Raw genomic sequence first — 25,676 nt, 5'->3', positions numbered from 1 at the left:
GCTTGAAGCTCTCAAAGGACAGAAGAAACATTGTGCTGGAGACATGAGTGCACATGTTCATCCTTCCTACACCAAACACAGCCCACCACTTCATCAACATGCAGGTCTTCATCTCATCAACTTACATCAAGGCATGTGAAGAAATGAGAACGCGAGAGTCCCCACTTTCCCATCAAGTCAATTTTCACACGGGCCGAACGCCTGACCCACCGCTCTCAATCCTCTCCGCGCTGAGGAGACCCACACCTGGATTAATGCCGTTCAGGCCCGGAATGTTAATTTTCAAACTTAAATGAGAACAACTAATGGAGATTGAAGGGAATTTCGGCATTGTCTTAGCAGATGGAGAATCGTATTTACCAGATTCTGATTTAATTGAGATTAGCTGTGTGCAATTATTTCCTATCAAACAATTTAGCTAAATTAATTTCAAAGTGGAAAAGGAACATGCTTCGGCAAATTTCCGATAAAAAAAATAAAAATAAAAAAAATTAATAAACACAATTTAAACAAAGCACAGAGATGAAAAAGTGAGGTTTAGTACTAATTAACCATCCGATGTGAGGTCAAACCAACCTTTCTTGTTCTACAAGGATGATTGCAACTCACAGAAAATGCGAAAATTGGTTCGGAAGGAAGAGAAAACTCCTCGGAGAGTAATTAATGATTTTCGTGATCCTGCCTTGAAGGTGGAACTTTCTAAATTGCATCTCTAATCAGTATAAGCACTGTTTGTGTCAGCAATAACTGCCTTCAAATTAGCAGTTCTATCATCATTAGAGCTCTTTCCCATGATGTCTGTGACACTGATAGAGATCAAGGCCAAAAGGCTGTTTTAACTGCACTGTGTCCTTGTAGATGATCTTTTTTTTTAATCAGTCTGGCTTTGAGAAGATAGACAAAGTGAGTAAAGGTGCAAAAAGGAGAAAAATAACCAAGTGACATTGAAATGAATCATTTTAACAACCGTCTTTAGCTACTAAAGCTACCGCAAGAGACTAAAAAGTGTGAAAGTCACTGCTATAAGGGTGTTTGTTATGGTTGCCAGATGGTTTCTTATTGGTTCATCCTCTATTTCATATCATTTTCTGTTTTTGTTTGTTTGTTTTGTTTCTACATGACAATGTTGGAGACAAAGTTTTGGTTGGTAAGATTTAAAAATATATATATATTTCTGATTTTTTAATGTCTTTATGCTCACAAAGATCGCATTTATTTGATAAAAATACAGTAAAAAATGAACTATTGTGAAATATTACTAAAACTTAAAACTGTTTTCTATTTTAATATATTTTAAAATGTAATTTACTCCTGTGATGCAAAGCTGAATTTTCAGCATCATTACTCCAGTCTTTAGTGTCACATGATCCTTCAGAAATCATTCTAATATGCTGATTTACTGCTCAAGAAAAAAAATCTGATTATTATCAATGTTGAAAACAGTTGTGCTACTGAATATAATTTATTTGTATTAATTTATTATTGTTATTGTTTTAGGTTACACTTTATTTTGATAGTCCACTTCAGACATTCTACTAACTATAAGTAACTTTGTAACTACATGTCAACTAATTCTCATTAATTTATAGCTACATGTCCACTAACTCTCAGAGTAGACTGTTAGGGTAGGTTTAGGGTTAGTAGAATAAGTTGACATATACTTGCAAAGTTTCTCATAGTCAGTATGTTTATTATTCTTAAGTGTATGTAAAGTGCACCAAAGAATGTGCAGGAAATCGGCACTAGTCTGTATGACTGCTAATTTGTATGTCTACATAACGATATTTCAAGTGTTAGCAGGTTTCAATTAAGTGTTGAGAACTGTTAATCTTGAACTGTTCTTTCTTTTTTTCCAGTATTACTATTCTCTGTTGTGCCGTGACTTGCGTAGGTGATGTTCGATGAGCATGTGGACGAAAAGGCAACCTCAAAGCAAGCAAACCGCTCAAAGGTAAAAGCGACCTTTCCTCGACCTTCCAGAGGCTGATGATCCGTGTATCTGCAGACACAGCAGACCTTTTGTACCGCACTTTGTGCTGGGCTCAATGCTGCCCTTGAGGAACTTCACAAGCACAACTTGTTTTGTGTCCGATTTTTCAGCAGCAATTACCTTAATCGACAGAATAAGCTGAGAAAAGAAAGAAAGAAAAAAATGTAGGGGTTATGAGAAAACGCACTGAAAACAAGATCTATGAAAACATAAATTCACAACAGCCTTAACAACACTATAAGGAGCAAAACATACTCTGCTAAAATGCCGGCGAAAAGTAATTAAGGTTGGAAACCAAGTGAGCTGTGTGACCTTGGTGCTTCAGTAAGTTGCCCCTCTCTTTGCAAACACCATATCACTTGATTTGAAAAAAAGAAGAAATGTGCTCTAGCTCATGCTGCAGTCTTTCAGTGCTGCCAATTATCCAATAACTCTCAAAGCAAACTCAAAGTTTCAGTCCAGAAAACCACAGCCTGGAACAGAACTCTTAAATACAGAGTTGAAACGTGCATTCTCAGGTGCTTTAAAGTTGCAATTTGCTGCAGAATGAGCCGTGCTAATTGTCTGCTTCAAGACCTGTGGACAAAACGTGCCTTCGGTGCTTTTAGGTAAAGGCCCCTGGGGGCCACGGAAGGTATCGAGATAACTTTTCTACTTGTTTCAGAAAGCTGCCATTGTAAAGAAAGAGGAATCTATCTTCAGACTGTAAGGGGATTTGAGGGGTCTTAAATGGTGAACACAATAATGACTACAGCCACTGGAAGAGAGCTGAGGGAATTCATGGAGCGGCTATAAGGAACGATTCTGTGAGGATAGAAACAGGGTGAAGAGGTCAGGGAAAATACGGGAAAACTAGCCTTTCATTTTAAGGAGACGTTTCTTTGAAATATCTTCTTCCATGTTCCAAAGAAGAAAAAAGTAGAACATTTGCAATGGCATGAAGCTGAGTAAACGATGACAGAAAAACTTTACAGAACATGACAACAATCAGCCCGAGCACATTAGAAAGCACTATTTTATGGTGACGATTTTGTATGAATTGTATGAAACAACAAAAGATTTTTCAGGGGGAAAAAAGCATTAAAGTCCACCATTAAACCATCAGTGAGCCAAAAGTAGATGAATATTAGAAATTAGAAGAAATTAAATCATATGAATATGAACTGGCTACCACTTCACCAGATAAAACACATCATAACTGTAAAAATGGTCTGACCATCAAGTAAAAAGTAATAACATAGTTTCCTTACAACTTGAACAGATATGCATGTATCTTAACTTTAATCATTATTTCTCATCTAAATCATTTTTTTCATCCAATGAATGAATACAGAAGAAAAAAATAAATAAAAAAATTCTGATATTTCATAATTATTTCATGATGGATGTCAAAGTGCTTTGATTGATTGATTGGTTTTCTAAATGTTAGCTGCATGCAAATTTTATTTTAAGTGTATTAAACTAAAAAAATATATATTTTTTCAAGATAAAGTTTTTTTTATTATTATTATTGTTATGTTTGTCAATATTTTATTCTAATTGAAAAATGTTTGAAAAAAATGTTTGTATTTGGATGTTTTGTGTTGAACTAATAATTAAATTAACAAATAAATAAATAATTTCATTATTTTTTTATTAATAGTGAAAGATTATTGTAAATAACTTACAGTAAATATTTCTGACAAAAATTATATCCTTTTAATGCTATTTCTTCAATATATCACAGAAGTTGTATTAAGATAACATTTGTGAATTAAAAAAAAAAATCAAAATTAATTTTTATTTTATTTTAAAACAAAAAAATTCATAATAGAAGAAGTATATTAAAGTAAAGTAATTAACATTCAGATTAACATTCCTACTCAATGACCAGCAGGACTTCCTTGGTCAACTTGCATCACTAGAAAGAGCATTCCTCCAGTTCTCAGTAGGGAAAAAGACGTGTAGCATTGCATTAAGAATAGCATTTTTTCACATGAAATCAAGCTTCTGTTGCTAGTGTAGAAGACTGTCCTGAACTCTAATGGTCTTGTCCACGTACCGTCTTCATCAGAAGGCAAGGTCTGTTACCTTGGTTTATCAAAATTCTTCCTACAGAATAAAAACTGGTGCAAAAAGGCCATGGGACTCAAACAGAGTTTTAAGCAACGCTGTTTAATGCATCGCAGGGAGTACTGAACTCCATTTTTAATCATTTAATTTTGAATAATGTATTTGCAGGTGAAGACAGCATGTCGAGTTATTACAATCTCTCAAATTAATAACCGAAAATGTAGCGGCTCTCCGCCTGGAGGATATTCATATTGCGTTGAGTTGATGAAATTAATATTGTTTTTAATATTGTTTGTGTGCGTGCGTCTGTACGTCGGGCACCAGCAGGTTGTCATCACGCAGAGCATCCGTCTCTCGTGGAAAATGAAAGCCGCCGCATGCCCACAAGGCATCTCGACTGAGCAAATACAATAATTTAATTTAGCTTTCAATTACACACGCATTCCGACTTTCTTTTACCGTTTAATTAAACTGTTGTAAACCGAGGCGGCAAACAACCTTGACTATATCAAATTAGATCCATTACATACAGCAATATGATGATGAAAGAGAAGCGGCAAAGAAAGATATCGAACTTGAAAAGTCACAAAAAAAAGCAAATATCCATAAAATGATATTCATGGCAGCAAAATGCAGTTTAATATAGTTCAATCTCTCCAATTGTGATTTAAATTGAAATATATCACACTTCACAGATTTTACCGCAATATAAATGAAACCCTGCCCCCCACTGCAGGACAATAATAAAGCTAATTTATCCAATTCAAAAGGCAAAAAAAAAAAATCTCATGTTCGTTTATTGACTGCAGAAACACTGAGTGGCCAACTGCGGATCCAAATCGTGTAAACACCACAAAGCATCTAATGTAGGAGAACAAGCATCAATAATTAAAGTGTTGTTGTAAATTTTCACAGCATTTGATTGGGCATTACGATGAGTGAGTAGGAAGGGGCTGCTGGGAGGCCGGGCTGGATTTTTGGCTCTGCGTCATATTTTCCCAGTGTGAGAGTAGTTACAACTCTCAACCACACTCTCTTTCCTCTGTAATTGTCTGTTGGCAAACCTCGCTTCCATATCCTGCTATGCTTCCAGTCCTCGAAGCTCACACACACACACACACCCTCCCCAGCAGCCTGGAACAGGTTTAGGGATCAGAGACAATGACGGTGACAGGTGTTTTCATGCACAAAGCGTGTGTGACTGGGCGTCTCTTAGGCAATTAACGGGCGCAGGCCACATTTCCACAATACGGCCGAACACGCGGCTAATCTCAGGGACACAAAGGAAGCTCCTTTCCCGTCGTGACAAACGCAACCTTGATGAACCGAAATAACAGAAATAACTGATAGTCAACCTACTAAAATGTAAACATTTATGGCATTTTGCAACATACATATCTACAAGTTGGGTGTTGAAACCGCCTTTTTAGTTGGTAAATAATATGTTATCTTGTGTTTCTGTTATTTGGACTTAAGATGCAAATAAAATAGAAATGAAATAGCCAAAAACCGAGCATAGATTTTAAAGTCAGTTCATTTGCTCCTTACTTTCATCATTAACTTTTATTTCATCCGTGGAACTTCTAAAAGAAAGTGAGGACAAATGCTGTTGAAAAATGGTTACACATTTTTTTATTTGGTGCCCTGTTACAGTGTAATTATACATTTAAGATGTATAATAATATTAGTAATATTAATTAACTACATGTATTTACTGTATGGTTAGGGTTAGGATGAGGGTTTGGTTTAGGGTTAGTTGCATGTACCTATGCATAATTTATTGTTATTATAATAGTAAGCATACTGTATGTAACGTGTAACAAGGACACTAAAATAAAGTGTTACCAGTTCAACCTTATTAAATATTAAACATGTTTAATGAAATATAATTAATATAGATTACCATTCAGAAGTTTAGGGTCATTAGATTTTTCAATGCTAAATATTTTTATGCTCACTTACATCTGTGTAGTCAAAAATACAATAAAAACTGCAATATTGTGACATATTTACACAATTCAAAATAGCTGTTCAATATTAGTATATTATAAAATGTAATATATTCCTGTAATGACAAAACCGAATATTCAGAATCATTAATCCAGTTTTCAGTGTCACATGATCCTTCAGAAATCATAATGTGCTGATTTGCTGTTCAAGAAAATTTGAGAAGAGGGGGGGGGGGGGAATACTGACCTGAAAATGGTAAATGTTTGTTTGTTTTTTGAAAATTGGCTTTAAATTTGCACTTTGCTAACTAAAATCTTACTTCTCGACAGGGTAAAACAAAAGAAATTATATAAAAAAAAAAATAAAAAAATAAACTTTCTTCAAATAAATATTAACTGGAACAAAACAAAACAACACATTCTATTTGGCTAGTTTCCAAAGCAACATTCAGGATCACTACTGACAAAGGTGACTGACAATTAGCATACAGTTTGAATTAGCAGTATGGTTCTGTTCTGGGACAAAAACTCCATGCCCATCTTTGCAGCCATAAGAAAGGAAAGAGCACCGACAACCCACCTAGGGAAAACATAACCACATGTAGCAGATATCATTAATGTTCTTAATGACAATGTAATGTAACATAATTCAAGATAAATGAGTTTGATTCAACGGGGAATATCAGAAGGCCTGGCTGTGGACAAAAGGAGGAGCTGGGGATGGAGGAGGGTAGTTAGCTCCTGAGTCTCAACTACAAAGCATCACATGAAACAACAGTTACAAAATTTTGACTACAAATATCTTTAAAAAAAATATCACTTTTTTTAAATGACATTTTCTAATCCACAACAGAAATTAGATAAAAAATGAGGCTCTTTAAGCCTTCAAACTAAGCCTTTAATACCAAATTGAAAGGCACTTCAGCAGCATCCAGAATACCGGAAGCACAGATGAGCCTCTAAGTTCATTTCCAGTAGAAATGGAGAGAGGGTCATGCTGGCCCTGTGTGCAGACAAGCACACGTGGCTTTCTTTATATTAAAAGGTTCAAGCACGAGCCTGAGTAAACAAGCAGCTGTGATTGTTTGTCAGTCACATAGCACACGTGCGGGTGTGTGTGCGGCCTGTTCGTAACACAAACCCCGAGATCAGTGATGGTAGCCTGTTTGATGAAATGTCAAGGCGAGGGTGAACACTAATAAAAGGTAAATAAGCCAAATGGAGCCGCAGAGCGTGGGTCGCTGTGACTGAAGGGCAGCGGTAAGGACGAAAACGAACACCGTCAGCGCGTTTGATACGGAAGCTGTTCACCCGGCCATCTGGGAAGGATATTGAAAGGCTCGTGTTAAAGGTTACATCGAAATGACCAGCTGAGAGCCCTACGTGCCGAAGGATTCCAGAACATTCCGCAAAATTCTGCAAGGATCATGGGTCTGTGTTATGAGATTGGCGGGGTGACTTTGATGAATTTAGAATGGATGAGGCCCATACATTTTAGGGAGTGAAGCAGGGCTGGGTGGTATCACATTGAGATTGTGATCAAAATTTATGTCGATACCAAAAAAAGGACCTGGAGACTTTCACTTAGTATGGACTGATCTAACAACCGATCACAAAGTAGAAATAAATAAGACAACAGCCAGCTGTTCTGCGTATCTCTGTGTGAATGAGTGGCTTAAAGTTTTATCTACTACACAAATGTGAGGCTCACAGTGTTTTCGTCATCTGCTGTCTCAGTATATCAGGACACGTGAACTTCAACTCCAGAGCTGCTCTAAGACTCACTTCAACGTATGAGGAAACCTACCGTCAAATACACACCTAGGGGGTGTTTACATGACAGTGTTTTCAACTAAAAATGTAAAACTTTGTATGCATTCTGGTCATTCATTTACATGACAATGGCATTTTGGGGGCTTGAAAATGCACACTTTCGAAAATGGGTTTCAAAGTGCAAGTTTTTGAAAACTATACTGTTATTGTCTAAAAAAAATAAAAAAAAAACGCAAAAGTGAAATTCGTGAAAACGCGTCATCATGCACGTGTATTGTGTGTTTAGTCTGTAAGTATGGGTGTAGTAGTGTTTCGTCACAAAGTGTGATCGCCAACTACTGGCCTGACATGTATAATACAAAAATCATATAGTAGTATTTGGAGATCCGTGTGAACAGGGATCGTTTTAACAACGTTGAACTATGTCGAAAAGTAAAGAAAAAAAATATTTATTCAGAAGGCAGGTCTATTCTGCCATATTGTGCATTGCACTTTCCCCTATTCATAAGCAACAGGAGTGTACCATCTTCGTATATAAAAAGTAAAGTCTTTTGTAATAATAATAGTATTCTTATTTTTAAGGAATATCACAAAAACTGGATCTTTTTTCATCCATATTTTAATGTATACAGTTCTTTTGTGCAACATGTTAGTTGACATTTCATTTGTAAATTAAAGTGTTACATATTCATAAAGTTTTCCTAATTAATCATTAAACACAGAATCCAGAAAAAAAATAAATAAATAAATAAATAAAAGGAAAGCACAGAGTTTAGGGAAAAATAAAATACATTTCATGAGGCCCTAAATTAAAATGTGAACAAACAAGTTAGGTTTCCATTCATTCTCAAGGTATAACAAACGTGCAAGTCCCTTCATTCCTCATTAATGAATATCATTCATGATAAATATCAATATCATATAATAAAAAAAGTAAATTAAAAAAAATGTGATAATGTTTTTGGCCAGCCCTAGACTGAAGTGTGTGTGCGTCACCGACACACACATATACACACTGTTCCGATAATGAAGTAGCTACAACCTGGTGTCCAAAACAACACCACCACCAAAAAAAAGCACGGCACTTGATATAAATATACATGAGTTTACAGCAATTAAAAACTTGTCCGAATTGCTTTTGAGGAGGACAATGACACCGGCAGCAGCGCTATGGGCCATCTATTGGAATGGAGATGTAATTTCTTCGCGAGGCAGTGCATTGCTCTTTCTCTGACTTTATTGCTTTGCTAATTAAACATTTTTTCCGCTTCGCACCCAAACCGAGCAACTAATACCGCTCTGGAGAGAGCGTGTCTCCACATAAAGCGCATGCCCCCCTTTCCCAAAACAACCTGAGCTTGTTGAAGGCCGTCGTAAAGTTATTCATCAATACCGGAGCGCCTGGCGCAGCTTGCTGGGCGGAAAATAATTAGAAGCACTTCGACAAACCTAATCTTCATGCCGTATACATGTTGTTGTTATCTTTTAATTTATGGGCGGCAGAGAAAAGGCAATAATGCATTCATTTTATCAAAGTTCCCCAAAGGACAGCAGACGTAGAGGGAGCGAGAGAGACTCTTCTTGGCTTTCACCCACTCTTTCTGCCTCTTCTCGTTCGCTCTCCCTCTTTAACGAGCAGGATGTCAGATGATTAGCATGCTAAATGGCTCATCAAGGGCTGCTAAAGTCGCCGCAGTATCTGCCTCGTAAAGGCTCGTAAAACAAAGAGCTGCTGATATTCAAATCCTCGCTCGCACACCTACGTCTTTCTGCTGCAGACTTACGAACTTCACCAAACAGTCTAGCTTCCATTGTTTTCTAAACGAATAAACAAAAACAATAGAAGGCGCTTGGGGCGTACATACATTCCTAGTTGTCAATTTTATAAACATCAAGGTTTTTGAGTTCAACATTTTCTGAACGTACTGTAATGAAAAGTATTTAACTTCATGTGGCTGGCTGTAGTTTCGTTCTTTGAAAGTTCTGGTTGTTTGTTTGTTTGTTTGACCATTTTTATTACACTATTGTCAAATGAAGTAGGCCTTCACATATGTCCACATACTCTCTAAAACAATATGAGGTCATAAAAATTCAATACACAATGGGTAAATGTTGTTTAAAATAGTTTTAGATGGATTTCACCATATAAAAAGTGTTCAATGCCAACTACCTGAAATCAGATTACCCATAAATTTAGAAGAAATAGGCATTGCTAGCAGGATTACAATTTTTTAAGGTATAACAAAGCAAATATAGAGTGAATTCAAGTAACTTTTGACACTTTTGGCTATTGAGACGAGTGGGGGGCTAAATTATCCTGAATTATGCTGGTTCTCCAGGCTGCACCACATACAGCTCTCAGATATAATGAAATCCACTGCATTGAAATATGGCTATTATTGTCAATTTTTTTTTTTAAAAACACCATTTTACTGGTAAAATTGTTTAGCTGTTATGCATTTAGGTATGAGTCTAGCTAATAATGTTTTGGTAACACTTTACAATAAGGTTCATTAGTTAACATTAGTTAACAACATTAGTTAACATGAACTAAGAATGAACAATACTTCTACAGCATTTCTTAATCTCAGTTAATGTTAATTTCAGCATTTACTAATGCATTATTAAAATCACAAGTTGTGTTTGTTAACATTAGTTAATGCACTGTGAGCTAACATGAACTAACAATGAACAACTCTATTTTTATTAACTAACGTTAACAAAGATGAATAAATAGTGTAATAAATGTATTGATCAGTGTTTGTTCATGTTAGTTAATACATTAACTAATGTTAACAAATGGCACCTTATTGTAAAGTGTTACCAATGTTTTTATCTCCTTTGCATATGCAACCTTGAGAGAATTGAAAATAATATACAATACATTTGGAAAGTAACCTTCACATCTCTGAAGACTGCAAGGTGAAATTAGATGGTATTTGATAGATGAAATAAATGAAATAGATAGAATGAGCTTTCTAATATGACTACATCTGTGAATTTTGCTGTATATTCAATGTGGTTGTTTTTTTTTAAATGATCGCAAGAGTAAAGTGACTGTTCTTAATTTTTTGAGGTGGGATATGAACTGGTTGTCAAGCATCATTACACAGCTGGACTAAATCAAACAAAGCATATGACTCAAAATAGTCCAGTAATTCAGCAAAATACAGCAAAGAACTGCACCTGTGGAAGAAAAAAAAAAAAAAAAAAGACCACATAAAAATCTGGATATTATTTTACTTGCAAAAACATGTTATGATTTTGAAAATAATAATAATAATAATAAAATAAATATATAAACATTACATAAAATGAAAAATAACTTTTCACCATTGAAAAAAAAAAAAAGTATTACATCAGAAAATACAAAAGTTGGCTTTATATCCCATATTCTAGTAATATTTTAAGCTTTTTTCTTCCTTTCGTTTTTTCCCCCAGACAAATACAGAAGAAAATGAACACCTTACAAAACTTAAAAAAAAAAAAAAAAGACAGACACCAAGTACAACTTATACTGCATTCATGAGTATTTAGACTTTGGTCAGATTTTGCCATACACATGTTATGAGTTACCATCAAAAATGGTCTAAGAGTCGCCTTTTTCCTCTTTTGGGGCCTTCAAACTCATATATATATATATATATATAAATGTCATAACATATTACTATGCATTGCTATGTTACTATGCATACTTTTATATTCGGTCTCTCATGAGAAAGAGAAGAAGAAAAAAAAAGAACCCTAGGTAACCGATTAAATCTCTCTCTCCCTCTCTCTTTTTTTTTTTTCCAACCACTTCCACATGTGGTATGTTGAAATTTTAGTATATTGTTGTCTTAAGGAAAGGGTCAGAATTTCCATACTGTAAACATCAATATTTTAAGTTTTACAGGAAATGGTTTTTCCTCTTTTAAAATGTCTTTATGCCAAGGTCACAAAACTGCACTTCATGTGCTTAAACCAAATAAAACCCTTGTGGTTAAAGACATAAACATGTGGCAGTGAAGACGAGTCTGGCTATATATTCTGACCCAGAGATCAGCTTCCCCCCTCTGCTGGACCTGAACGGTATGAAAGCGGAGATGGTGCACGTGTGTGTGTGTGTGTGTGTGTGTGTGTGTGTGTGTATGTGTGTGTGTGGCTCAATCAGAACACGTCTGCCTGCTTCTGTTGAATGTTTGACCTTCACACAAGAAAAAAAAAAATCACTTTCACTTGGGCTGGACTTCTGGACTTATTTTGGCTGTTCTTCTGAGGGGGGAAAACACTGAAGGCCTCAAACAGAGACATACATTAATGCTCTAAACCAGGGCTCCCCAATAGGGGGCCTGGGGACCGGCGAGAAAAATGTTTGGCCCGCGCTAATTTAAAAAAATGTGCATGAAAATTCAAACGCAGCATCAGAAAGCGACATTGTGTCTACACTGTGTCTACACCGGACGCGAGCGCTGTTACAGTTTGATCCCCCCCTAAAAAAATCGAAATATAAAAATATTAATGCTGACAGATCTAATAATTGAATCTGCAATTAGGGAAAGTGGAGAGAAGAGATCCAAGTCTGGAGATGAGCAGGAACAGTTGATTTGAATGGCAGACATGGAGATTCAGATTTTTTGTTTGTTCATTTGTTTTTAATATGCAACAGGCAAAGTTCTTCTGCATCTAAATGCAAAAATGCTCATAATTGTTTGAATAAAACAGACTACTGGGGGAAAAAAATCTGAATATTTATCTTGTGACCATCTTGTGACTATTTTAACAAAAGCAACAATAATATAATAATTGTAATAATAAGAATATATATATATATAGAGATAGATAGATAGATAGATAGATAGATAGATAGATAGATAGATAGATGTCAGTGGCCCTTGGCTTGGTATTGTTGGCAGAAATCGGCCCTCGGTAAAAACTAATTGAGGAACTCTGCTCTAAATATTCAAGCATGGGCATCCGCTACAAATAAATATACAAATAAATAAAATATCACTTCTGGATTTAAAAAAGTATGAGAAGCCAAACCAAGAAAAGTGAGAGCACTTTTCCAACTCTCTCTCATTAGTGATGTCTTGTTTTTATTCATGCCTGCTTAAGCAATACAGCACCATCCACTAAACACATCTCTCTCAGCTCAACACACACAACGCACTTCACTGTCAGACTCTGCAACTGGCTTTTCACTGCCTCCGTTTCTTCCATACATTTACTAATTCTGTCACTCGTTGAAGCGAGTCAACCAGCAAAACAACTGACGACTGCTTTATTCCCGTCCGAGACAAACGGAAAGACATTTCTGTCTTCTTTAATACTCTCAGATAAAGTTGAAGTGGGCAGAAAGACAATTAAGTCACTCGTACCATCATTAGATTACATCAGGCAGTTTTTATTCTAATAGACAAGAAAAACAAATACATTAAATGAAGCAGAACAGCTAAAACATTAGCAACAACATCAGGACGACAACTGAAGGTACTGCAATCACAATTCTGTCTGAACATCACTGCATCTGTGAATGAGATACTATATAACAGAGTTTCTTCAACCATGAGCAAGTTTAGCCCTGTGGATTGTAGAAAAACACGCTTTTAAAACCACAGTGACATTTCCAGCACTTCTTACATGATGTACTGTGCTGGAAATAACAGTGGAAATTATAAACACTTTTGTCTAGATGAAGCTAACTGCATAGATTTTTAGATTTTAGGTATACTAAATACTGTAAAAAATAAAATAAAAAATTCATCGTGTTTTCAGACCAGAAAAAAAAAATTAAAATGACAAAAATATTTTTGCTCACACGAGATCAGTGTTGTTATAGTGAACTAAAATGAATATTTATTTATATAAAAATAAATTAAAACTAAACAGAATTATAATAGGAAGCTTAAATTAAATGAATGAAAACAAAACATTCAATTAAATTAATTAATTAATAAAAACTAAATAAAAGCTAATTAGAAATATGAATAAATGCTCTAAAGGTATATAAATAATACTAAAATGCAAGTGATTTTAATTAATTTTTTTCTTCTTTTTCTAAACACATCATATAATCTTATATCTCATCTCAAGCTCTTCAATGGCACTATGTTGTCTCCTTGGTAACATGATAGAAATGTATTTCTACTTTACTATTTGTTTCTTCAGTTCACTGTGTATATATATATATATATATAGCTGCTATTTATATTTAGCTATTTAGCTGCTTTTCTTTGCATATAATATATGTTCATGTAGAGAGTGTATATTAAGAAAGAGAGAAATTTACATATACATTTTTACATTTGACTTTTTGTCCTTCGTTATTACAATTTTACAAGAAATTTAAACACCCCTATTTGACAAATAAATATACTTATATGTATTTTAAATACATGTATTTCATGCTAAGTATACTACAAATACATTTTCACATTTATGTGCTTAATTAAAATATCCTGCAATTGTACTTTTGGTATACTAAATATGTATACTTAAAGTCTGCTTAATTGGAACAACTCATTTTGTAGTTAATGCACTTTAATTGTGCTGAAGTCCACCTAAAGACATACTGAAGTATATTTGATTGTGCTAAAGTAGAACTATTGCAAGTATACTTCAGGTACACTTTAAATATCTTCAAAGATCATACAATCATCATTAACAGAGACACATTATAGGCTTAATGTTAAGAAATGTGCATTGTGCACAAGTAGTACTCCAAATAAAGTTCATATCAGTAAATCTCGAGCAATATGTCAGTAAATATGTTAATAAATTTGAACTGCACTTTATATGAAAATTATAAATTATGTATTTTAAATATATTACTAGGGACAATACCTACTTCTTGCATTGCATGCTATTGCTGATGTGAAGTAATTTGAGAGAATCAAAGATGTGCCACGTACAACAGAAAACTTCTATCACAACATATCTGTCATGCATTCCAGCAACTTCAGTTGAAATCTATACTTTATCGAAGATGTTTTGTTCCCTCAAGAACTCCATAGTGACAAACATGTGGGATACTTCTCCAGCAAGGCGGAAATATGAGAAACAAAATCACAACGAAATATCTTCACGGTTTTTCATGCCAGGTGCTGTTTCACAGGAGATGTAGACTGACTCACCTCATATATGATGCTGGGAGTGACACAGCGACCCAAGAAAAGCAGCTAAATAGGATTTAAATTGCACTGTCATATAGAGGAAAAAAAAAAAAAATTATATATATATATATATATATATATATATATATATATATATATATATATATATATATATATATATATATATATATATATATATATATTTTTTACTATTAATTATCATTATTATTATTATTTATTTATTAATGATTTAATTGTGTATTTTATATGCTTTAGGAGTTGTATATGCGTTGCATTTTAAGGTTTCTTTATTATTTGTCTATATATTATGTACTTTTAAAGTTAAAAGTTTAAAATTAAAAGCTGATAACAAATAAATTAAATATTGTAAATATTATGAAAAAAAATTCACTTTCAATTAATGTTGTACCTATATCATTTCATTTGCTTATAATAGGATTTAACAAAACTATATATATATATATATATATATATACTCTTGCACTCATTTAATGAATGGATGACTCAGCTCTATAAAGCTTTTAGCTGAATGTCCCTTCTTTTAGTGACAACACAGAAAGTCACCTCAGATCAGAGTGAAATTTCATTGGGATGGGGGGTGACTGTGCTGTTTTTATGGGTCTCAGTATTGGGTAGTTAAACAGGTCACTAACCCACTCGCTTCACACCACGTTCCCGGCAGATTGTAGTCGTGCTGTAATCTTATTTTACGTGGGACGATGACCTTGCTGCTGTTGGTTGATAGTCAAAGCAATAACACACCATCAAGATGAGTCGATTCAAATGCAAAACAACACCTTCGCTCCTCCGTAAAAGCATTAATAGCGACGCAAAACATGAATAAAACGGACAGGACTAACGATGGAAAAAAATGTCATGACAACTAAGTGACAAGTTCTAACATCATTTTGAAACAAGCGCCATGTGTAGAAAAGTGTAAAAACCTCCAAACGGACACCGCAGTGGGACGCCTCTCTAACATTCAGGATAAAAAAAGTCAAACAAACTGTAACAGGATCGTAAAAATAGAGGTGGAAAGAGACAATATGTCATTCTCCCGCTGTCACCAATCTGGGTCTATTTCAAACCTCAGCAGGGCCACTGATGGAGTCGACTGAGGTCGGCAGGGCTAAAAGAGAGCACAGAAATAAATCTTAACTCTACCAGCGAATACTGCATTTTACAAGAGTATTGCGCTTGACTACAGTCCAGCAGCATTTACATTTAAAATCTGAACTGTACACAAAAAATTATATTGGGGTCTAAGACATAAGAATGGCCACAATAAGGAAAACATTTAAAAAAACCTACACTATTGTTTAAAATTTGGGGGTTGTTTGTTTATTTTTTTTATTTATTAGGGGTGTAACGATACACGTATTTGTATTGAACCGTTCAGTACGAGGCTTTCGGTTCGGTACGCATTACAAACCGAACAATTCGTTGGACTAATCCCATTACATTTGGAAAATAAAACAGCTTAAGGGTGGAGTGAGACAGTGTGTCATATCGAACCGAACTGTGAATTTTGTGAACCGTTACACCCCTATTATTTATGTTATTTATTTGTTTGTTTATTTATTTGTTTTCTTTTAAAATAAGTCTTTAACGCGCATCAAGGCTGCATTCATTTGATTAAAAAGTACAGTGAAACAGTAATATTGTGAAATATTACAATTTAAAAATAACTGTTTGGTATTTTAATATATTTTAAAGTTTTATTTATTTCTTCTAATGAAATAAATGCAGAATATTTGGCAGCCATTTCTCCAGTCTTAAGTGTCGCATGATCCTTCAGAAATCATTCTAAAATGTTGAATTATTTTTATCATCAGAGTTGAAAATGATTGTTGCTTAATATTTTATTATTATTATTTTTTTTTTTTGTGGAAACCATACAAAATAAAATAAATAGAAAATAAATAAAATAAAATAAAAGTAATGTGTGTGTAGACATTTAATTAATTAAATAATGTACTTAAGTAAATAAATAATAAAAAATAAAACTGCATATTATATTGACTCCAATAAATGTCATGTCATGTATAACAGTAAAATAAAGTAATAACATATATCTTGGGAGTCATTTTACAGTATGTTAGTTTTACCACATAATTTTGATATTTTCTTTTGTCTAAGAAATAATAATAAAACATAATATAATAAAATATTATCTATCTATCTATCTATCTATCTATCTATATATCTGGAGAGTTGTACCATCTGCCATCTAATAATTCACAGTGTATATATTGCAAATATTAAAGCCATTTCTTTCCATCCTCTCAGCAATACCCCAGACCACAATTTCCAGTAGACTTGTGTGCGATTAGGTGGTTTGTGCGAGGAAAACTCAGAAAACAGCTTTCACACCACCTAAATGAACTAAAATCCTATCCCTGTCAAACGCTCTAAAGTGAGAACGACCATAAATTACACCAGCTAGCATTGCTCTTGCTCTCTTTCCTGTCATGCTGTAACTTTCAGAGCTGACATCACAAAATGTTTAGTGGGAAGATAATACAGCGTAACACTGCAAGCATCAATACGTCCCGTGAAACATATGGTATATTGGAGCAGTGCTGACACATAAGGACACAAATGATCTGTGCTTATGAAGTGGAGACAATTAACCGGCTCTTATTTAAACTGTGAGAAGACATGTGCCTAATTGTCTCAAAACTTTCAAGGAAATAAATACATAAATTGCCAAATTTTACAAGGAAAAAACACTAATCATACCGTTTTATTCAGTACGGCAAATAAAGCATAGACATTTGTGAAATTGCATAATTAAGTCAAGTGCACACCAACCAAAACATTGCAATTAGCAATGTACATGGGTGGAGCAAATGAGGAAGAAAACAACTTATCTGGACCGAATGACAAAACAATTAGTGTGGGCAAGCAGATAACAGCTTATCCATGAAACATATTAGTAATATTTAAATGAAGCCCACTAGAACTAGAAAGACAAAAATAAGAAATCCTTCCCACAGCTAATTTGTAAACATGTTCGACACTGCAGCAAACTACACAAGTGATGAAATAATTATAAAGGCTGAATCATTTCATACAGCCAAGAAGGCTAATTGTACATTTTCAAGGTAACAAGCCTAACAGTATCTCCAAAGTGTGATATTACATTTTATGCTCCAAGGCACAAAGGGAGAAAAAAAAGAAAAATACTTAAAAAAAAAAAAAAAAAAAAAAAAATCAACCATGTGTGATGTGTCTTTTTGAACAATCTGGTTCCTCACATCACATTAAGAGTGTGATTTATGTGATAATACAGGAATGCCTTCCGGGGGAGAGCGAAAGCTGAAAATGACACCTGCCTGGGCTGATTAGACCCTTCATCCACACATACGCACAAACACGCCAGGCCCTTTAATGCAACTCAACCTCTTTTCACCACAAAGGCAATAAAGGCCATAAATAATCCACTCCGCATCCACTGTCGGAAAGTATGAGTGTGCAAACCGTCATCTTCCGTATGCCGGGCAATCTTGGAGAGCGCTTCCCTCACGGTTTTATAGCATCTGCACACATTTGCCCAGAATTTCGCCCGTAGTCTCTGTCATTAGGCACTTATGAATGAGCTCAACCTGGGAGCTGGTTCAGCGGTTTCAGTGTTTCTCTTAAAGTAAAGTGCTTCATCTTCAAAAAAAATAAAAAACAAAGTAAGGTGCTACATCTGGAAAAAGAATCGCACTTCAAGGTTGGTTCACTAATGGAAGCAGAAATTGTGCATCTCTGAACGTCTCTGATCCCATGATGCAATTGGGCTTTGAGTTAGGGCTATGATATTGATGATATTTGAGCTCATGAGGATATTATTGGGTGTTTCTATTTTTTTTTTTTATTCAATCAGTTTTGTCATATTCAAACTTTTTTACATCATTTTACAGCACAAATCAATTCATAATAATATTTTAATTATTAAATTTTAAAAGCTATGATCTAAAATGATAAGTGATATAATTTTAAACTTATGTTATAAACTTTGTTAATTGTGTGGAAATTATTTCTATCATTTTTTTATATAAGTTGTGTGTGGCATCACTTCCATTTCCACAAGAAATCTGCCACTAACACAGTTTTATCAAAAGCTGCAATAGTAAGAGACAGCAGTGTCTGTCAGGAGCTTAATATTAAAGAGCAGATATAATTTATAAAGAAAAATCAGTGACATTAAATTTTGCCATTTCTAGTTGTCCTGTCCAAAAAAGGATGAAATTATTATAGAACTGTATATTTAGGATAAATGAAATGCTAGTCATTTTAACCAACATCATTTCCATCACACATCCAATGGTGGAAGTGGCACTGCATTCTGTAACGTTCACAAAGATGACAAAAATGATGACTGAAGATTATGTCTACTGTTAAATGATACAAAAAGCACTGTCTGGTTTTTTTTTTTTTTTTCTACTGTATGTCTAATAACTTTGAGAAAGACTGCTCACTTATTAAGTGCTAAGAGGGCATATTCAGTGACGCATACGGGAAACAAATAAAAGCCTCGGTATTGAATTCCTCATTAGAAGCTGTAGATTAAAAAATAACGTATCTGCTTTTCTTGGCTGAGCTAGAAATGTAACTGTAAATGCATGGCAGAGTGTCATTGAATATAGCAATATGGTAATTCATTCAGTAATGAATGTGTCTGTGCTTAGAGGTTTTTATGAATGTTTTTAACTTAAATCATATTTTATCCCAGTCATTTGACTTTCCTAACATGTTCAAACATACATTTTCTATAGAGCAATACTGTAGCTAATTACCCATGAACAAATAAACATTGGAATGGAAAGGTTTTTTGTTCCTACAATAAAAGTCTCTCTCTCTCTCTCTTTCTCTCACCCAAAGTGTTTTATATTCTCAGATACTGTAATGAATATACTCTGAAATAACTAGATCATACATAATCAAATCTGCATTTTCTCACCCAGTTCTTTAGACACTCACATCTATGAGGAAAAACACAACTTCATAGTTATGAATTCCTCCAAGTACATCCATTACAGATATCAAGCTACAACTTCCTCCCATTATATTGACTGTGGTCCATTGGCCTGTTCACTCTGAGCTTTTAATCCATTTCCTGAGTCAAGTTACTAAATACACACATTATCGTACAGACAAAGGTTATTGATTAAAGCGGACGGGCGTTCGTCATCCGAAATAGAAGGACGCTCTCTTTACACTCTGTATAATTACCTTTTTCTCTCTAATTGAGGCAACAGATAGAAAATATGCCGAACAAAGCAGAGAATCAATATTAGAGCGGTTAAAAGAAGTTTTAGCTCAATTTGGCGCCGGAACAGGAAAAAGGAGGGATTAGCAGAATTGTGGCGGAAATATGAGAGGGGGAAGAGGATGAAGGCATGTGTAATGCTGCTAGTCAGCAGATATCACAGTTTTACAGAGCGCAGACAAAGCGCTCCCACATAAAATCATGGGAAATTATGCTGAATGGATTTAAGATGGTAATATCAATAAATATTATGAATATTAAGAATTGTTCTTTTTTTTTTAAGGTAAATTGTGCAATTTATAAACTATAGCAGTACCAAATGTAAACCGGTTCCAAACAGGTTTCCCGAACACTTTTGTTTTTCTTCAAAAAGACCCCACGCTCAACCCATTGAATAAGCTACACTACATTCCATTTTAAATTGGGATTTCTGACTTTTTAGAAAAGTGCAATAGAATACTAACTGATTTCAGGATTGTGATAATATTTCAAATATTACTGTTTTTACTGCGTTGTTGGTTAAATAAGTGACATCAAAGTGATGTTCCCAAATAAAGGTAAAAGCCACTTTTAACAAAATAGAATGCAGTTATCATTACATGATTATGTAAGGGATAATCAACGGCTGGCTGTGCATTAAACTATTTGAATGCACGACGTGGAGGCAAAGAACCCCTTCCTCTGTATTACTAGTCAACTGTAACTGTATGTTACTATGGTTACCAATGTTTATAGGAAGCGCATTAATATAGAATGTGATTAAACTGACCTGGAACTACCTGCGCAGTTCAACGAATTTAATCAACACCTGCCAGCCAATCAGAATCGAGTATTCAGATAGACCATGGCATAAACAAATTTAATCAACACCTGCCAGCCAATCAGAATCGAGTATTCAGACAGACCATGGCATAAAAAGTAATAACTGTTTACCTTTGTGCAGGTCTGCAAATTATCAAGAATCAGGTTATATCATAACAATAGAAATAATCGAAATATATGAATGTTAGCAACATGAATTTTATTGGGGAATTCACCTGCTTGCTTTTCCCCCATTTGGCCTGTTTTTTTTTTTTTGTTTTTTTTACTTGAAAAGTTCAATGAGAGTACAAATCGTTCATGCGTTCTGCCTTTATAGTGAGACTTTCAAATGTCAAGCCACTCAACAAACAGAGTGAAATTCCATTAGTGGCACAGAAATGACACATAGCACCTTTAATATTAATATTTGCATATGGTGTTACAATTTAATTGGTAGCTGAAAGCAATATGTTACTTTTATTTAAAAAGTCAAAAAAAAAATAAATAAATAAAAAAAAAAAATCTTAAACTCCAAAATTAGAACTCCACATCCAAATTTAGAAATTCTGCTTTAGTTCTTCCAGCCCTATTTCTTAATGCAGTCTGACAAATGTAGTTCAGTTCAGGTGTTTTGAGAAGGGCTCAGGTGTTTAAAGGGATAGTTTAAAACCCTGTCATCATTTATTCACCATCATGTCATTCCAAACCTGCATGACGTACTTTCTTTTTTTTTGTTTTCCAGTGAAAAACAAAAAGGTCAAGATATGTCACAGCAGGTTTGACATATTTCTAAATGTCTTCAGTTTCTGTCTCTTTTCTGGTTTGAATGGTTAACACGACCCACTTAGCACCTTCTCAATCCCATAACTACATCATTCTGATACCAAAAATAAACATCTTTTCCATTAGCATACATTGAAAAAATGGATTCTGACAAAACAGCTGGGTCAATAGAAGACGCTATTGTTTTATTATGTTACAGTAGAAATGGACTTTGGTAAAGGGGTTAGCACTGCGTGTATTCTTATGGTGTCAGCAGCCTATCAGCGTTGCCATTTCCCAGCCGATCCAGAGTGATCGGTCACATGGCAGTGTTTTATTAAACAACGAATTCCAATAATTCCATACATTTACAGAGAGTGACAAAATCCAGCCACACTGGAGTTCATAAAACAGGCTCAAAACACTACGCAATAAACATGGCTTTGCTCCCGAGGCACTCAGCGGTGTAATGGTGTGTGTGTGTGTGTTCTTACATGAGAAGAATATCTTGCCCGATAGAGGACAGATGGCAAGCGGACACGAGCTTACCCCTCTCTCCTTTCCCTCCATCTGGATGCTTTTCCAGGTAGGGAGCAAAACATTGCCACAAAAGCAGACCCACATCAAAGAAAGAGACAATATGGCTGCTCATGAAAGGCGGGCAGTGATTTAACTTAAACCACGGTCAAGAGGGGATACTTGCTTGTGTTTTCCAGCCAAGACGGCTGTGCATCAGTGTTTTCAGTCGTTCAGAGATGAGAGAATAAAAGAGAGAGGGAGACGGACAAAGAGAAAGAGAAAAATTTGTGCAAAAAGCAACTGGAAAACATCAAGGAAAGGAGAAACAACATGCCTATGAGCATTGGCCATTTTTCATCTGCAATGAAGCACTTTATTATAAAACTATTTCATAAACCCATCATTAGTTGAATCTCAACTTCATGTCCCCATTGACTTGTGGACAAAAACTGCTGGAATATTCTTCAAATATCTTCTTTTGTGTTGCGCAGAAAAAAAAAAAAAAAGATATGAGTTTGGACCATGCATGAGGGCGAGTAAATTATGTCAGAATTTAAATTTTTGGGTGAACGACTCCTTTAAAATCCAATATTTCTACCAGAAATATGACATTCACAATCGACCAGGGTGGGAAGGGATAATAGAGGGGCAATTTTTACAGGCCATTTGGGATTTGGAGGGGAAATGTAGTGAGACAGAAATCTAATTTAATATATGTCACAAAAGCCGGGTGATGAGACTTCACATTATCTCACAAACGTGGCATTAATGACATGTGTCAAAATATAAGCAATAACGTGAGATTTACAGACTGCAGGCAGATGAGGAGGATGTCAAAACTAAGCCTTCAAAAGATGCATGGATGTGTTACCTGTCATTTACCAGATGCGTTTTCAGCGCAGCGCAGCGCAGCGCACTAATTGCAGAGACTGTCTGATTTAAGCAACCTAGGATTATGGGTTATGCTTCAAGGAAATTTAATGTGGTAATATGGAAAGCACAATCACATTAGTAAAAGATATCCAAAATGCAGATCCAATATATATATATATTTTTTTGAATTGTAAAATTTTAATGTATGTGTGTGTGTGTGTGTGTGTGTGTGTGTGTGCGCGCGCACGTTTTTGTGACAAATGAGGACATAAATTTGTATAATGACAGAATGGAGTGTATTGAAATTCTGAAATAGCACAAAGTTTCCTGTAAGGGGTAGGTTTAGGTGTAGGGTTGGTGTAGGGCAATAGCACATACAGTTTGTACAGTATAAAAACTATTTCGCCTATGGGATGTCCCCACTTTTCACAAAAACAAACGTGTGTGTGTGTGTGTGTGTGTGTGAGTGCACGTGTATGTCTGTGTCTGAATAATAAATAAGCATTCCATTGATGTATGGTTTGTTAGGATCGGCAATATTTGGTGAAGATACAACTATTTGAATATCTGGACTTATATATATATATATATATATATATATATATATATATATATATATATATATATATATATATATATTGTGACGAGTTCTCATCAGCGTTGCCCTGGGGACAAAGGCGAAACACCTGCACCGCCTCATCAGGGCTGGGCCGGTCGCACCTGAAGCTCATCAGTCCCCAACCATATAAGCCGGACGCGGCTGGGTGAGAGGGAGAAGACGGACTTCGAGCTGATTGTGGCTTAATGTGTGCACTCTTCTCTCGTTTCAGAGGCCAGCGACTGACCGACCGACCCAGCCCTGACAAAAGGAGCCACGGAATTGTCACCGCATGGCACGAATCACACACGGAGAGCACCGCACCTCAGCCACCAGCCACCAGCCACCTTGCACCTATTGCACTGCACTTTAATTGAATAAATCCACCCTCCGGGGTATTTATTTTGAGCTCTCCTTGTCGCGTGATTCTTCCACCCCGTCACAGTGGTGGAGAATGCGGGCAAGGCGGAGCCTAGACAGCGCAGTTGGGCAACACCTGAAGACGCCATCCCTCTCGCCCGCAGAAGTTCGTGGAGAAGCGCGTGGGACGGAGAAACGACGGAGACGGCCTCCCAACCACCAAAGGGGTAAGTGACGTTTCCCACTTGTCATCTTACCCTGTGGTTGGTTGAGGCTGTCGACTAATACCGGTTTCTCTGTCCCTGTTCCGGCGCGGTGTGAGAGGGAGGATCGCCCGGAGAGGAATCCCTGCCCCGCCCACTCCGACCGTATGGAGCCTGGTTGAGGAAGGTAGCACTCCTGCGTGGGCGGCGACCGATGACGGGGATGTCGCTTGGGGGGGGGGAATGTGACGGATCGGTGGCCCTCCCCTCATCATCATCACCACCCGTCCCTTATTCGCCGCCTTCACCAGGCTCCCGACTGGAGTGGGTGGATGAGAGGAGGCGTGGGATCAACGCGGCTGGCGGCGTGTGATGAGGCACAGCTGGACTGAATGAAGCCTCATCACCGCCGCTGTTAAATGCCCAGCGCGCCTCTCCTCGAGGAGACCGGTCTCTTCCCCCGTGCATGCACGCTGGTGTCCTCGTGGGTCCAGGAAGGGAGCGTAGAGGGACTTCCGCGCCACTGAAGACGTGAGCTGCCGAACCCGCGGTCCGGACGAAAGCCGCACCCGTATTACGGCCGTCGGACCAGGATGTCGGGCCGTACAAGTCCTACCAAAGGCCGTGGGCGGCGTGTAAGAGCCGCCGCTATGATGAAGCCGCCGCCCTCGCGCCCGGACCCGAGTGGGAGCGCGTGCGACGCCGGACTCCGCCCCTTCCTGGACCCTTCCTCCTGGAACACTGCCCTCCTTCACGAGCCCGCAGCACGGCGAGGACACCAGACCCCTGTTTATTTTGGACACTTCTTCCCTGGACACTTTATTTTGTTAATAAAAGCCTCTCCGAGGCCTGACACCACACCCACTGTGTCTGTCGTTGGCTCCTCCCGTCATAATATATATAACTTTTGGTATATTTACGGTAGGAAATTTACAAAATCTTTTCAGGGAACATGATCTTTACTTAATATCCTAAAGATATTTAGGGCATAAAAGAGAAATCAATATTTTTGCCCCATACAATGTATTTTTGGCTATTGCTACAAATATACCCCAGCGACTTAAGACTGGTTTACATTTACATTTAATCATTTAGCAGACACTTTTATCCAAAGCGACGTACAAATGAGAACAATAGAAGCAATCAGACCATCAAGAGTGCAGCAGTATACAAGTCTCAGTTAGTCCAGCACAGTACACGTAGCTATTTATTTTATTTTTGTAAATAGATAGAATAGGAAGGTGTTAGTATTAGTTGGTCAGGTGCTGGCGAAAAAGATGTGTCTTTTTGTGGTCCAGGGTCATTCATATACTGTATATATACAGTATATATACATATATATATATTTTTTTTTTTTTGCATATTTGGTGACACTTAAAAGATTCAGATCATCAAACTAATTTTAATATTAAACAAAAATA

At 36.0% G+C, this 25,676-nt stretch overlaps 1 protein-coding gene across 5 annotated transcripts in view; it reads right to left on the bottom strand.

The window, feature by feature from the left end:
* Nucleotides 1-25,676, bottom strand: part of fhit (fragile histidine triad diadenosine triphosphatase) — a 321,633-nt gene that overhangs the window by 254,578 nt on the left and 41,379 nt on the right. Inside the window, exon 1 of one of the 5 annotated variants that reach the window (XM_058790642.1) lies at nucleotides 2,111-2,128. The exons of the other annotated variants lie outside the window; for them this stretch is intronic. The gene's annotated coding sequence lies outside the window, so the exon portion shown is untranslated. Of the gene's footprint in view, nucleotides 1-2,110; nucleotides 2,129-25,676 lie in introns of those variants that run through there. 5 annotated transcript variants of the gene reach the window in all.

The sequence above is a fragment of the Onychostoma macrolepis genome, chromosome 11 (assembly GCF_012432095.1).
Source record: "Onychostoma macrolepis isolate SWU-2019 chromosome 11, ASM1243209v1, whole genome shotgun sequence".
NCBI classification, from domain to species: Eukaryota; Metazoa; Chordata; class Actinopteri; order Cypriniformes; family Cyprinidae; genus Onychostoma; species Onychostoma macrolepis.
The sequence above is the reverse complement of the archived record's forward strand: the minus strand, read 5'-3'. Positions and strand labels throughout refer to the sequence as shown.